We start from the raw sequence: 13,354 nt of genomic DNA, 5'->3' as shown, positions 1-13,354 counted from the left end.
CCCAGTCGGAAAGCGAGCAGGCCTGGCGCAGTGGGCCCACTGGCCCGTCGGCCCCAGGCGGGTCCATGGCCCTCCTGAGCCGACAGGTCACCCCGCTTAACAAGAGCGTCTCGGGTGGGGTGCCCCCCGCCAGGACACGGCAAGGCCCGATCGTGCCCGATCGGTGCTCGGACGGGGCGGGCGGCAGCGGCGGCCGGGAGCCAGTTTCACCCCTGCCCCCAAAACCCCAGGAGCTGGCTGGGCCTTCCTTAGGTTGGAGGGCCTGGGCGCGAAAGCAGAGCCCGGGCAGGGCAGGCTGGCTTCAAGAACTACCGGGGCACCTGATATCATGGGGCGCACAAGTCTGGGGTTAGGCACCTGTGCACTTCACCCCTCCAGTGAATGCTGGCCCTCTTGACCGCAGCAACATTCAGGGGCCCAACCTACACATGACACACATGACTTTCACATTTTTTTATTTCACCAATCCATCAGGCCTGTGGACCCCTGAACGGCCCAGGGCTGGCCCTCTTGACTGCAGCAAAATAAACTCTGCTGCACGAGCTTGGGCCCTGTGTGCAAACAACCTGACTCGCACACTAAACTCTTTCTTTCTTTCACCAATAAATCAGGGGAAAGCGCGAACGCAGTCCCCCACTACCAGAAATAATGCAGTCGAGAATCCCGCATTTGGGGACATCGCAGGGGTCAGCAAATCCGATGTGCAATGGATGAGCCTCACCCTGGGAGCTCTGCCTTGCTGATCACAGATGCTCCCCTGCCAGGTAAGTATGAGTTGCGAGCCAGAGGGCAGGGCTTGGGCCTGTTCTGGAAGCCCCGCTAAGCGAGGGTGAGAAGGCCGGCCCTGACCCAGCCCCAGCCCTCCCGGAAGCCCTGAGCGTCTGCGGAGCTGCCTGTCCCACGTGCAGGGGGAAGCTCCGGCAGGCAGAGCCCAGCAGAAGAGGCACATTGTGGCACAGTTCATGTCTCCCACCAGGCCCTGCTCGGCCTGAGATTTGCATAAATTCGGACCTGGCTGCCAGCCAGCAGGCCCAGTCGGAAAGCGAGCAGGCCTGGCGCAGTGGGCCCACTGGCCCGTCGGCCCCAGGCGGGTCCATGGCCCTCCTGAGCCGACAGGTCACCCCGCTTAACAAGAGCGTCTCGGGTGGGGTGCCCCCCGCCAGGACACGGCAAGGCCGTGAAGGCAAGGCCCGATCGTGCCCGATCGGTGCTCGGACGGGGCGGGCGGCAGCGGCGGCCGGGAGCCAGTCTCACCCCTGCCCCCAAAACCCCAGGAGCTGGCTGGGCCTTCCTTAGGTTGGAGGGCCTGGGCGCGAAAGCAGAGCCCGGGCAGGGCAGGCTGGCTTCAAGAACTACCGGGGCACCTGATATCATGGGGCGCACAAGTCTGGGGTTAGGCACCTGTGCACTTCACCCCTCCAGTGAATGCTGGCCCTCTTGACCGCAGCAACATTCAGGGGCCCAACCTACACATGACACACATGACTTTCACATTTTTTTATTTCACCAATCCATCAGGCCTGTGGACCCCTGAACGGCCCAGGGCTGGCCCTCTTGACTGCAGCAAAATAAACTCTGCTGCACGAGCTTGGGCCCTGTGTGCAAACAACCTGACTCGCACACTAAACTCTTTCTTTCTTTCACCAATAAATCAGGGGAAAGCGCGAACGCAGTCCCCCACTACCAGAAATAATGCAGTCGAGAATCCCGCATTTGGGGACATCGCAGGGGTCAGCAAATCCGATGTGCAATGGAGGAGTCTCACCCTGGGAGCTCTGCCTTGCTGATCACAGATGCTCCCCTGCCAGGTAAGTATGAGTTGCGAGCCAGAGGGCAGGGCTTGGGCCTGTTCTGGAAGCCCCGCTAAGCGAGGGTGAGAAGGCCGGCCCTGACCCAGCCCCAGCCCTCCCGGAAGCCCTGAGCGTCTGCGGAGCTGCCTGTCCCACGTGCAGGGGGAAGCTCCGGCAGGCAGAGCCCAGCAGAAGAGGCACATTGTGGCACAGTTCATGTCTCCCACCAGGCCCTGCTCGGCCTGAGATTTGCATAAATTCGGACCTGGCTGCCAGCCAGCAGGCCCAGTCGGAAAGCGAGCAGGCCTGGCGCAGTGGGCCCACTGGCCCGTCGGCCCCAGGCGGGTCCATGGCCCTCCTGAGCCGACAGGTCACCCCGCTTAACAAGAGCGTCTCGGGTGGGGTGCCCCCCGCCAGGACACGGCAAGGCCGTGAAGGCAAGGCCCGATCGGTGCTCGGACGGGGCGGGCGGCAGCGGCGGCCGGGAGCCAGTCTCACCCCTGCCCCCAAAACCCCAGGAGCTGGCCGGGCCTTCCTTAGGTTGGAGGGCCTGGGCGCGAAAGCAGAGCCCGGGCAGGGCAGGCTGGCTTCAAGAACTACCGGGGCACCTGATATCATGGGGCGCACAAGTCTGGGGTTAGGCACCTGTGCACTTCACCCCTCCAGTGAATGCTGGCCCTCTTGACCGCAGCAACATTCAGGGGCCCAACCTACACATGACACACATGACTTTCACATTTTTTTATTTCACCAATCCATCAGGCCTGTGGACCCCTGAACGGCCCAGGGCTGGCCCTCTTGACTGCAGCAAAATAAACTCTGCTGCACGAGCTTGGGCCCTGTGAGCAAACAACCTGACTCGCACACTAAACTCTTTCTTTCTTTCACCAATAAATCAGGGGAAAGCGCGAACGCAGTCCCCCACTACCAGAAATAATGCAGTCGAGAATCCCGCATTTGGGGACATCGCAGGGGTCAGCAAATCCGATGTGCAATGGAGGAGTCTCACCCTGGGAGCTCTGCCTTGCTGATCACAGATGCTCCCCTGCCAGGTAAGTATGAGTTGCGAGCCAGAGGGCAGGGCTTGGGCCTGTTCTGGAAGCCCCGCTAAGCGAGGGTGAGAAGGCCGGCCCTGACCCAGCCCCAGCCCTCCCGGAAGCCCTGAGCGTCTGCGGAGCTGCCTGTCCCACGTGCAGGGGGAAGCTCCGGCAGGCAGAGCCCAGCAGAAGAGGCACATTGTGGCACAGTTCATGTCTCCCACCAGGCCCTGCTCGGCCTGAGATTTGCATAAATTCGGACCTGGCTGCCAGCCAGCAGGCCCAGTCGGAAAGCGAGCAGGCCTGGCGCAGTGGGCCCACTGGCCCGTCGGCCCCAGGCGGGTCCATGGCCCTCCTGAGCCGACAGGTCACCCCGCTTAACAAGAGCGTCTCGGGTGGGGTGCCCCCCGCCAGGACACGGCAAGGCCGTGAAGGCAAGGCCCGATCGGTGCTCGGACGGGGCGGGCGGCAGCGGCGGCCGGGAGCCAGTCTCACCCCTGCCCCCAAAACCCCAGGAGCTGGCCGGGCCTTCCTTAGGTTGGAGGGCCTGGGCGCGAAAGCAGAGCCCGGGCAGGGCAGGCTGGCTTCAAGAACTACCGGGGCACCTGATATCATGGGGCGCACAAGTCTGGGGTTAGGCACCTGTGCACTTCACCCCTCCAGTGAATGCTGGCCCTCTTGACCGCAGCAACATTCAGGGGCCCAACCTACACATGACACACATGACTTTCACATTTTTTTATTTCACCAATCCATCAGGCCTGTGGACCCCTGAACGGCCCAGGGCTGGCCCTCTTGACTGCAGCAAAATAAACTCTGCTGCACGAGCTTGGGCCCTGTGTGCAAACAACCTGACTCGCACACTAAACTCTTTCTTTCTTTCACCAATAAATCAGGGGAAAGCGCGAACGCAGTCCCCCACTACCAGAAATAATGCAGTCGAGAATCCCGCATTTGGGGACATCGCAGGGGTCAGCAAATCCGATGTGCAATGGAGGAGTCTCACCCTGGGAGCTCTGCCTTGCTGATCACAGATGCTCCCCTGCCAGGTAAGTATGAGTTGCGAGCCAGAGGGCAGGGCTTGGGCCTGTTCTGGAAGCCCCGCTAAGCGAGGGTGAGAAGGCCGGCCCTGACCCAGCCCCAGCCCTCCCGGAAGCCCTGAGCGTCTGCGGAGCTGCCTGTCCCACGTGCAGGGGGAAGCTCCGGCAGGCAGAGCCCAGCAGAAGAGGCACATTGTGGCACAGTTCATGTCTCCCACCAGGCCCTGCTCGGCCTGAGATTTGCATAAATTCGGACCTGGCTGCCAGCCAGCAGGCCCAGTCGGAAAGCGAGCAGGCCTGGCGCAGTGGGCCCACTGGCCCGTCGGCCCCAGGCGGGTCCATGGCCCTCCTGAGCCGACAGGTCACCCCGCTTAACAAGAGCGTCTCGGGTGGGGTGCCCCCCGCCAGGACACGGCAAGGCCGTGAAGGCAAGGCCCGATCGGTGCTCGGACGGGGCGGGCGGCAGCGGCGGCCGGGAGCCAGTCTCACCCCTGCCCCCAAAACCCCAGGAGCTGGCCGGGCCTTCCTTAGGTTGGAGGGCCTGGGCGCGAAAGCAGAGCCCGGGCAGGGCAGGCTGGCTTCAAGAACTACCGGGGCACCTGATATCATGGGGCGCACAAGTCTGGGGTTAGGCACCTGTGCACTTCACCCCTCCAGTGAATGCTGGCCCTCTTGACCGCAGCAACATTCAGGGGCCCAACCTACACATGACACACATGACTTTCACATTTTTTTATTTCACCAATCCATCAGGCCTGTGGACCCCTGAACGGCCCAGGGCTGGCCCTCTTGACTGCAGCAAAATAAACTCTGCTGCACGAGCTTGGGCCCTGTGAGCAAACAACCTGACTCGCACACTAAACTCTTTCTTTCTTTCACCAATAAATCAGGGGAAAGCGCGAACGCAGTCCCCCACTACCAGAAATAATGCAGTCGAGAATCCCGCATTTGGGGACATCGCAGGGGTCAGCAAATCCGATGTGCAATGGATGAGCCTCACCCTGGGAGCTCTGCCTTGCTGATCACAGATGCTCCCCTGCCAGGTAAGTATGAGTTGCGAGCCAGAGGGCAGGGCTTGGGCCTGTTCTGGAAGCCCCGCTAAGCGAGGGTGAGAAGGCCGGCCCTGACCCAGCCCCAGCCCTCCCGGATGCCCTGAGCGTCTGCGGAGCTGCCTGTCCCACGTGCAGGGGGAAGCTCCGGCAGGCAGAGCCCAGCAGAAGAGGCACATTGTGGCACAGTTCATGTCTCCCACCAGGCCCTGCTCGGCCTGAGATTTGCATAAATTCGGACCTGGCTGCCAGCCAGCAGGCCCAGTCGGAAAGCGAGCAGGCCTGGCGCAGTGGGCCCACTGGCCCGTCGGCCCCAGGCGGGTCCATGGCCCTCCTGAGCCGACAGGTCACCCCGCTTAACAAGAGCGTCTCGGGTGGGGTGCCCCCCGCCAGGACACAGCAAGGCCCGATCGTGCCCGATCGGTGCTCGGACGGGGCGGGCGGCAGCGGCGGCCGGGAGCCAGTTTCACCCCTGCCCCCAAAACCCCAGGAGCTGGCTGGGCCTTCCTTAGGTTGGAGGGCCTGGGCGCGAAAGCAGAGCCCGGGCAGGGCAGGCTGGCTTCAAGAACTACCGGGGCACCTGATATCATGGGGCGCACAAGTCTGGGGTTAGGCACCTGTGCACTTCACCCCTCCAGTGAATGCTGGCCCTCTTGACCGCAGCAACATTCAGGGGCCCAACCTACACATGACACACATGACTTTCACATTTTTTTATTTCACCAATCCATCAGGCCTGTGGACCCCTGAACGGCCCAGGGCTGGCCCTCTTGACTGCAGCAAAATAAACTCTGCTGCACGAGCTTGGGCCCTGTGTGCAAACAACCTGACTCGCACACTAAACTCTTTCTTTCTTTCACCAATAAATCAGGGGAAAGCGCGAACGCAGTCCCCCACTACCAGAAATAATACAGTCGAGAATCCCGCATTTGGGGACATCGCAGGGGTCAGCAAATCCGATGTGCAATGGATGAGCCTCACCCTGGGAGCTCTGCTTTGCTTTTTTTTTTTTTTTTTTTTTTTTTTTAAAATATCTTTATTATGTGCTTAAAGATGATACAAGGGTAATAAATTCAATTCAATAAGAAGACTTTTGTGGCAATTACATTCCCCCCTCAAAGCAGAAGGGGTGGTTTCAATTTTACTTTGGGCATTTGGGTGGGTACATATATATTTTCTGTTCAGAGTCTGTGGTTTACAAAGTGTTCGTGTTTTGCCTGAGTAGGCTAAGAGTTCTCTTTTCCTTTATTTTATTTTTGGATGATTGCCTGGGCTGGGGGTTTTACTCAGGGCCCCCATCTTCCAGGCTGTCCTTGATTTCGTAGTCTCTTAGCAGGCCGTGGACCATCCTGCGGCAGGCTTCGGTTGTCAGCAGCTCATTATTGAGGACCAGGCGTTTCCTTGCGTAGAGGAGAATGTCCTTCAGGCAGCAGAGGATCCTCCAGCAGTTCTGGATTGCCTCTACTGTGTGGGTCTGTGCAAAGAGTCCGTACAGCACAGACTGGTGTATAATGTCTTGGGGCGGGATGTGAGCACTCAACTCAGTGTTCAGGGCCCTGCGCAGTTTCCTTGCAAAGGGGCATGCCCAGAAGAGGTGGTACGCTGTTTCCTCTGCCGGGCACCCCCTTGGGCAGCTCCTGTGTGGGCAGAGGCCCCGTCTGTTCATGAATGCTCGCACAGATAGTGCCCCCCTCACCGTCAGCCAGGGAGCTCTGCCTTGCTGATCACAGATGCTCCCCTGCCAGGTAAGTATGAGTTGCGAGCCAGAGGGCAGGGCTTGGGCCTGTTCTGGAAGCCCCGCTAAGCGAGGGTGAGAAGGCCGGCCCTGACCCAGCCCCAGCCCTCCCGGAAGCCCTGAGCGTCTGCGGAGCTGCCTGTCCCACGTGCAGGGGGAAGCTCCGGCAGGCAGAGCCCAGCAGAAGAGGCACATTGTGGCACAGTTCATGTCTCCCACCAGGCCCTGCTCGGCCTGAGATTTGCATAAATTCGGACCTGGCTGCCAGCCAGCAGGCCCAGTCGGAAAGCGAGCAGGCCTGGCGCAGTGGGCCCACTGGCCCGTCGGCCCCAGGCGGGTCCATGGCCCTCCTGAGCCGACAGGTCACCCCGCTTAACAAGAGCGTCTCGGGTGGGGTGCCCCCCGCCAGGACACGGCAAGGCCCGATCGTGCCCGATCGGTGCTCGGACGGGGCGGGCGGCAGCGGCGGCCGGGAGCCAGTTTCACCCCTGCCCCCAAAACCCCAGGAGCTGGCTGGGCCTTCCTTAGGTTGGAGGGCCTGGGCGCGAAAGCAGAGCCCGGGCAGGGCAGGCTGGCTTCAAGAACTACCGGGGCACCTGATATCATGGGGCGCACAAGTCTGGGGTTAGGCACCTGTGCACTTCACCCCTCCAGTGAATGCTGGCCCTCTTGACCGCAGCAACATTCAGGGGCCCAACCTACACATGACACACATGACTTTCACATTTTTTTATTTCACCAATCCATCAGGCCTGTGGACCCCTGAACGGCCCAGGGCTGGCCCTCTTGACTGCAGCAAAATAAACTCTGCTGCACGAGCTTGGGCCCTGTGAGCAAACAACCTGACTCGCACACTAAACTCTTTCTTTCTTTCACCAATAAATCAGGGGAAAGCGCGAACGCAGTCCCCCACTACCAGAAATAATGCAGTCGAGAATCCCGCATTTGGGGACATCGCAGGGGTCAGCAAATCCGATGTGCAATGGAGGAGTCTCACCCTGGGAGCTCTGCCTTGCTGATCACAGATGCTCCCCTGCCAGGTAAGTATGAGTTGCGAGCCAGAGGGCAGGGCTTGGGCCTGTTCTGGAAGCCCCGCTAAGCGAGGGTGAGAAGGCCGGCCCTGACCCAGCCCCAGCCCTCCCGGAAGCCCTGAGCGTCTGCGGAGCTGCCTGTCCCACGTGCAGGGGGAAGCTCCGGCAGGCAGAGCCCAGCAGAAGAGGCACATTGTGGCACAGTTCATGTCTCCCACCAGGCCCTGCTCGGCCTGAGATTTGCATAAATTCGGACCTGGCTGCCAGCCAGCAGGCCCAGTCGGAAAGCGAGCAGGCCTGGCGCAGTGGGCCCACTGGCCCGTCGGCCCCAGGCGGGTCCATGGCCCTCCTGAGCCGACAGGTCACCCCGCTTAACAAGAGCGTCTCGGGTGGGGTGCCCCCCGCCAGGACACGGCAAGGCCGTGAAGGCAAGGCCCGATCGGTGCTCGGACGGGGCGGGCGGCAGCGGCGGCCGGGAGCCAGTCTCACCCCTGCCCCCAAAACCCCAGGAGCTGGCCGGGCCTTCCTTAGGTTGGAGGGCCTGGGCGCGAAAGCAGAGCCCGGGCAGGGCAGGCTGGCTTCAAGAACTACCGGGGCACCTGATATCATGGGGCGCACAAGTCTGGGGTTAGGCACCTGTGCACTTCACCCCTCCAGTGAATGCTGGCCCTCTTGACCGCAGCAACATTCAGGGGCCCAACCTACACATGACACACATGACTTTCACATTTTTTTATTTCACCAATCCATCAGGCCTGTGGACCCCTGAACGGCCCAGGGCTGGCCCTCTTGACTGCAGCAAAATAAACTCTGCTGCACGAGCTTGGGCCCTGTGAGCAAACAACCTGACTCGCACACTAAACTCTTTCTTTCTTTCACCAATAAATCAGGGGAAAGCGCGAACGCAGTCCCCCACTACCAGAAATAATGCAGTCGAGAATCCCGCATTTGGGGACATCGCAGGGGTCAGCAAATCCGATGTGCAATGGATGAGCCTCACCCTGGGAGCTCTGCCTTGCTGATCACAGATGCTCCCCTGCCAGGTAAGTATGAGTTGCGAGCCAGAGGGCAGGGCTTGGGCCTGTTCTGGAAGCCCCGCTAAGCGAGGGTGAGAAGGCCGGCCCTGACCCAGCCCCAGCCCTCCCGGAAGCCCTGAGCGTCTGCGGAGCTGCCTGTCCCACGTGCAGGGGGAAGCTCCGGCAGGCAGAGCCCAGCAGAAGAGGCACATTGTGGCACAGTTCATGTCTCCCACCAGGCCCTGCTCGGCCTGAGATTTGCATAAATTCGGACCTGGCTGCCAGCCAGCAGGCCCAGTCGGAAAGCGAGCAGGCCTGGCGCAGTGGGCCCACTGGCCCGTCGGCCCCAGGCGGGTCCATGGCCCTCCTGAGCCGACAGGTCACCCCGCTTAACAAGAGCGTCTCGGGTGGGGTGCCCCCCGCCAGGACACGGCAAGGCCCGATCGTGCCCGATCGGTGCTCGGACGGGGCGGGCGGCAGCGGCGGCCGGGAGCCAGTTTCACCCCTGCCCCCAAAACCCCAGGAGCTGGCTGGGCCTTCCTTAGGTTGGAGGGCCTGGGCGCGAAAGCAGAGCCCGGGCAGGGCAGGCTGGCTTCAAGAACTACCGGGGCACCTGATATCATGGGGCGCACAAGTCTGGGGTTAGGCACCTGTGCACTTCACCCCTCCAGTGAATGCTGGCCCTCTTGACCGCAGCAACATTCAGGGGCCCAACCTACACATGACACACATGACTTTCACATTTTTTTATTTCACCAATCCATCAGGCCTGTGGACCCCTGAACGGCCCAGGGCTGGCCCTCTTGACTGCAGCAAAATAAACTCTGCTGCACGAGCTTGGGCCCTGTGTGCAAACAACCTGACTCGCACACTAAACTCTTTCTTTCTTTCACCAATAAATCAGGGGAAAGCGCGAACGCAGTCCCCCACTACCAGAAATAATGCAGTCGAGAATCCCGCATTTGGGGACATCGCAGGGGTCAGCAAATCCGATGTGCAATGGATGAGCCTCACCCTGGGAGCTCTGCCTTGCTGATCACAGATGCTCCCCTGCCAGGTAAGTATGAGTTGCGAGCCAGAGGGCAGGGCTTGGGCCTGTTCTGGAAGCCCCGCTAAGCGAGGGTGAGAAGGCCGGCCCTGACCCAGCCCCAGCCCTCCCGGAAGCCCTGAGCGTCTGCGGAGCTGCCTGTCCCACGTGCAGGGGGAAGCTCCGGCAGGCAGAGCCCAGCAGAAGAGGCACATTGTGGCACAGTTCATGTCTCCCACCAGGCCCTGCTCGGCCTGAGATTTGCATAAATTCGGACCTGGCTGCCAGCCAGCAGGCCCAGTCGGAAAGCGAGCAGGCCTGGCGCAGTGGGCCCACTGGCCCGTCGGCCCCAGGCGGGTCCATGGCCCTCCTGAGCCGACAGGTCACCCCGCTTAACAAGAGCGTCTCGGGTGGGGTGCCCCCCGCCAGGACACGGCAAGGCCGTGAAGGCAAGGCCCGATCGTGCCCGATCCGGTGCTCGGACGGGGCGGGCGGCAGCGGCGGCCGGGAGCCAGTCTCACCCCTGCCCCCAAAACCCCAGGAGCTGGCTGGGCCTTCCTTAGGTTGGAGGGCCTGGGCGCGAAAGCAGAGCCCGGGCAGGGCAGGCTGGCTTCAAGAACTACCGGGGCACCTGATATCATGGGGCGCACAAGTCTGGGGTTAGGCACCTGTGCACTTCACCCCTCCAGTGAATGCTGGCCCTCTTGACCGCAGCAACATTCAGGGGCCCAACCTACACATGACACACATGACTTTCACATTTTTTTATTTCACCAATCCATCAGGCCTGTGGACCCCTGAACGGCCCAGGGCTGGCCCTCTTGACTGCAGCAAAATAAACTCTGCTGCACGAGCTTGGGCCCTGTGTGCAAACAACCTGACTCGCACACTAAACTCTTTCTTTCTTTCACCAATAAATCAGGGGAAAGCGCGAACGCAGTCCCCCACTACCAGAAATAATGCAGTCGAGAATCCCGCATTTGGGGACATCGCAGGGGTCAGCAAATCCGATGTGCAATGGAGGAGTCTCACCCTGGGAGCTCTGCCTTGCTGATCACAGATGCTCCCCTGCCAGGTAAGTATGAGTTGCGAGCCAGAGGGCAGGGCTTGGGCCTGTTCTGGAAGCCCCGCTAAGCGAGGGTGAGAAGGCCGGCCCTGACCCAGCCCCAGCCCTCCCGGAAGCCCTGAGCGTCTGCGGAGCTGCCTGTCCCACGTGCAGGGGGAAGCTCCGGCAGGCAGAGCCCAGCAGAAGAGGCACATTGTGGCACAGTTCATGTCTCCCACCAGGCCCTGCTCGGCCTGAGATTTGCATAAATTCGGACCTGGCTGCCAGCCAGCAGGCCCAGTCGGAAAGCGAGCAGGCCTGGCGCAGTGGGCCCACTGGCCCGTCGGCCCCAGGCGGGTCCATGGCCCTCCTGAGCCGACAGGTCACCCCGCTTAACAAGAGCGTCTCGGGTGGGGTGCCCCCCGCCAGGACACGGCAAGGCCCGATCGTGCCCGATCGGTGCTCGGACGGGGCGGGCGGCAGCGGCGGCCGGGAGCCAGTTTCACCCCTGCCCCCAAAACCCCAGGAGCTGGCTGGGCCTTCCTTAGGTTGGAGGGCCTGGGCGCGAAAGCAGAGCCCGGGCAGGGCAGGCTGGCTTCAAGAACTACCGGGGCACCTGATATCATGGGGCGCACAAGTCTGGGGTTAGGCACCTGTGCACTTCACCCCTCCAGTGAATGCTGGCCCTCTTGACCGCAGCAACATTCAGGGGCCCAACCTACACATGACACACATGACTTTCACATTTTTTTATTTCACCAATCCATCAGGCCTGTGGACCCCTGAACGGCCCAGGGCTGGCCCTCTTGACTGCAGCAAAATAAACTCTGCTGCACGAGCTTGGGCCCTGTGTGCAAACAACCTGACTCGCACACTAAACTCTTTCTTTCTTTCACCAATAAATCAGGGGAAAGCGCGAACGCAGTCCCCCACTACCAGAAATAATACAGTCGAGAATCCCGCATTTGGGGACATCGCAGGGGTCAGCAAATCCGATGTGCAATGGATGAGCCTCACCCTGGGAGCTCTGCCTTGCTGATCACAGATGCTCCCCTGCCAGGTAAGTATGAGTTGCGAGCCAGAGGGCAGGGCTTGGGCCTGTTCTGGAAGCCCCGCTAAGCGAGGGTGAGAAGGCCGGCCCTGACCCAGCCCCAGCCCTCCCGGAAGCCCTGAGCGTCTGCGGAGCTGCCTGTCCCACGTGCAGGGGGAAGCTCCGGCAGGCAGAGCCCAGCAGAAGAGGCACATTGTGGCACAGTTCATGTCTCCCACCAGGCCCTGCTCGGCCTGAGATTTGCATAAATTCGGACCTGGCTGCCAGCCAGCAGGCCCAGTCGGAAAGCGAGCAGGCCTGGCGCAGTGGGCCCACTGGCCCGTCGGCCCCAGGCGGGTCCATGGCCCTCCTGAGCCGACAGGTCACCCCGCTTAACAAGAGCGTCTCGGGTGGGGTGCCCCCCGCCAGGACACGGCAAGGCCCGATCGTGCCCGATCGGTGCTCGGACGGGGCGGGCGGCAGCGGCGGCCGGGAGCCAGTTTCACCCCTGCCCCCAAAACCCCAGGAGCTGGCTGGGCCTTCCTTAGGTTGGAGGGCCTGGGCGCGAAAGCAGAGCCCGGGCAGGGCAGGCTGGCTTCAAGAACTACCGGGGCACCTGATATCATGGGGCGCACAAGTCTGGGGTTAGGCACCTGTGCACTTCACCCCTCCAGTGAATGCTGGCCCTCTTGACCGCAGCAACATTCAGGGGCCCAACCTACACATGACACACATGACTTTCACATTTTTTTATTTCACCAATCCATCAGGCCTGTGGACCCCTGAACGGCCCAGGGCTGGCCCTCTTGACTGCAGCAAAATAAACTCTGCTGCACGAGCTTGGGCCCTGTGTGCAAACAACCTGACTCTGCACACTAAACTCTTTCTTTCTTTCACCAATAAATCAGGGGAAAGCGCGAACGCAGTCCCCCACTACCAGAAATAATGCAGTCGAGAATCCCGCATTTGGGGACATCGCAGGGGTCAGCAAATCCGATGTGCAATGGATGAGCCTCACCCTGGGAGCTCTGCCTTGCTGATCACAGATGCTCCCCTGCCAGGTAAGTATGAGTTGCGAGCCAGAGGGCAGGGCTTGGGCCTATTCTGGAAGCCCCGCTAAGCGAGGGTGAGAAGGCCGGCCCTGACCCAGCCCCAGCCCTCCCGGAAGCCCTGAGCGTCTGCGGAGCTGCCTGTCCCACGTGCAGGGGGAAGCTCCGGCAGGCAGAGCCCAGCAGAAGAGGCACATTGTGGCACAGTTCATGTCTCCCACCAGGCCCTGCTCGGCCTGAGATTTGCATAAATTCGGACCTGGCTGCCAGCCAGCAGGCCCAGTCGGAAAGCGAGCAGGCCTGGCGCAGTGGGCCCACTGGCCCGTCGGCCCCAGGCGGGTCCATGGCCCTCCTGAGCCGACAGGTCACCCCGCTTAACAAGAGCGTCTCGGGTGGGGTGCCCCCCGCCAGGACACGGCAAGGCCCGATCGTGCCCGATCGGTGCTCGGACGGGGCGGGCGGCAGCGGCGGCCGGGAGCCAGTTTCACCCCTGCCCCCAAAACCC

The 13,354-nt window shown here is 61.6% G+C and overlaps 11 non-coding genes and 1 pseudogene across 11 annotated transcripts; all 12 read right to left on the bottom strand.

The window, feature by feature from the left end:
- Nucleotides 1–608: 608 nt before the first annotated feature.
- On the bottom strand, nucleotides 609–772 carry LOC138558245 (U1 spliceosomal RNA). The gene has a single exon (XR_011298397.1). It is a non-coding gene; the product is annotated as a U1 spliceosomal RNA (small nuclear RNA).
- An 880-nt stretch (nucleotides 773–1,652) lies between these two features.
- Nucleotides 1,653–1,816, bottom strand: LOC138558592 (U1 spliceosomal RNA). Its single transcript, XR_011298736.1, has one exon. It is a non-coding gene; the product is annotated as a U1 spliceosomal RNA (small nuclear RNA).
- Nucleotides 1,817–2,686: 870 nt separating this feature from the next.
- Nucleotides 2,687–2,850, bottom strand: LOC138558591 (U1 spliceosomal RNA). Its single transcript, XR_011298735.1, has one exon. It is a non-coding gene; the product is annotated as a U1 spliceosomal RNA (small nuclear RNA).
- Nucleotides 2,851–3,720: 870 nt separating this feature from the next.
- Nucleotides 3,721–3,884, bottom strand: LOC138558590 (U1 spliceosomal RNA). Its single transcript, XR_011298734.1, has one exon. It is a non-coding gene; the product is annotated as a U1 spliceosomal RNA (small nuclear RNA).
- An 870-nt stretch (nucleotides 3,885–4,754) lies between these two features.
- LOC138558244 (U1 spliceosomal RNA) lies at nucleotides 4,755–4,918 on the bottom strand. Its single transcript, XR_011298396.1, has one exon. It is a non-coding gene; the product is annotated as a U1 spliceosomal RNA (small nuclear RNA).
- An 866-nt stretch (nucleotides 4,919–5,784) lies between these two features.
- On the bottom strand, nucleotides 5,785–5,922 carry LOC138558673 (U1 spliceosomal RNA; annotated as a pseudogene).
- Nucleotides 5,923–7,535: 1,613 nt separating this feature from the next.
- Nucleotides 7,536–7,699, bottom strand: LOC138558589 (U1 spliceosomal RNA). Its single transcript, XR_011298733.1, has one exon. It is a non-coding gene; the product is annotated as a U1 spliceosomal RNA (small nuclear RNA).
- An 870-nt stretch (nucleotides 7,700–8,569) lies between these two features.
- On the bottom strand, nucleotides 8,570–8,733 carry LOC138558243 (U1 spliceosomal RNA). Its single transcript, XR_011298395.1, has one exon. It is a non-coding gene; the product is annotated as a U1 spliceosomal RNA (small nuclear RNA).
- Nucleotides 8,734–9,599: 866 nt separating this feature from the next.
- LOC138558242 (U1 spliceosomal RNA) lies at nucleotides 9,600–9,763 on the bottom strand. Its single transcript, XR_011298394.1, has one exon. It is a non-coding gene; the product is annotated as a U1 spliceosomal RNA (small nuclear RNA).
- An 881-nt stretch (nucleotides 9,764–10,644) lies between these two features.
- On the bottom strand, nucleotides 10,645–10,808 carry LOC138558588 (U1 spliceosomal RNA). The gene has a single exon (XR_011298732.1). It is a non-coding gene; the product is annotated as a U1 spliceosomal RNA (small nuclear RNA).
- Nucleotides 10,809–11,674: 866 nt separating this feature from the next.
- On the bottom strand, nucleotides 11,675–11,838 carry LOC138558384 (U1 spliceosomal RNA). The gene has a single exon (XR_011298534.1). It is a non-coding gene; the product is annotated as a U1 spliceosomal RNA (small nuclear RNA).
- An 867-nt stretch (nucleotides 11,839–12,705) lies between these two features.
- Nucleotides 12,706–12,869, bottom strand: LOC138558239 (U1 spliceosomal RNA). Its single transcript, XR_011298392.1, has one exon. It is a non-coding gene; the product is annotated as a U1 spliceosomal RNA (small nuclear RNA).
- Between the last annotated feature and the right edge of the window lie 485 nt (nucleotides 12,870–13,354).

This window comes from Ambystoma mexicanum, unplaced genomic scaffold, assembly GCF_040938575.1.
Source record: "Ambystoma mexicanum isolate Mex_15411 unplaced genomic scaffold, UKY_AmexF1_1 Mex_scaf34, whole genome shotgun sequence".
In the NCBI taxonomy this organism is placed as follows: Eukaryota; Metazoa; Chordata; class Amphibia; order Caudata; family Ambystomatidae; genus Ambystoma; species Ambystoma mexicanum.
This window is presented reverse-complemented; position numbering and strand designations above follow the sequence as displayed.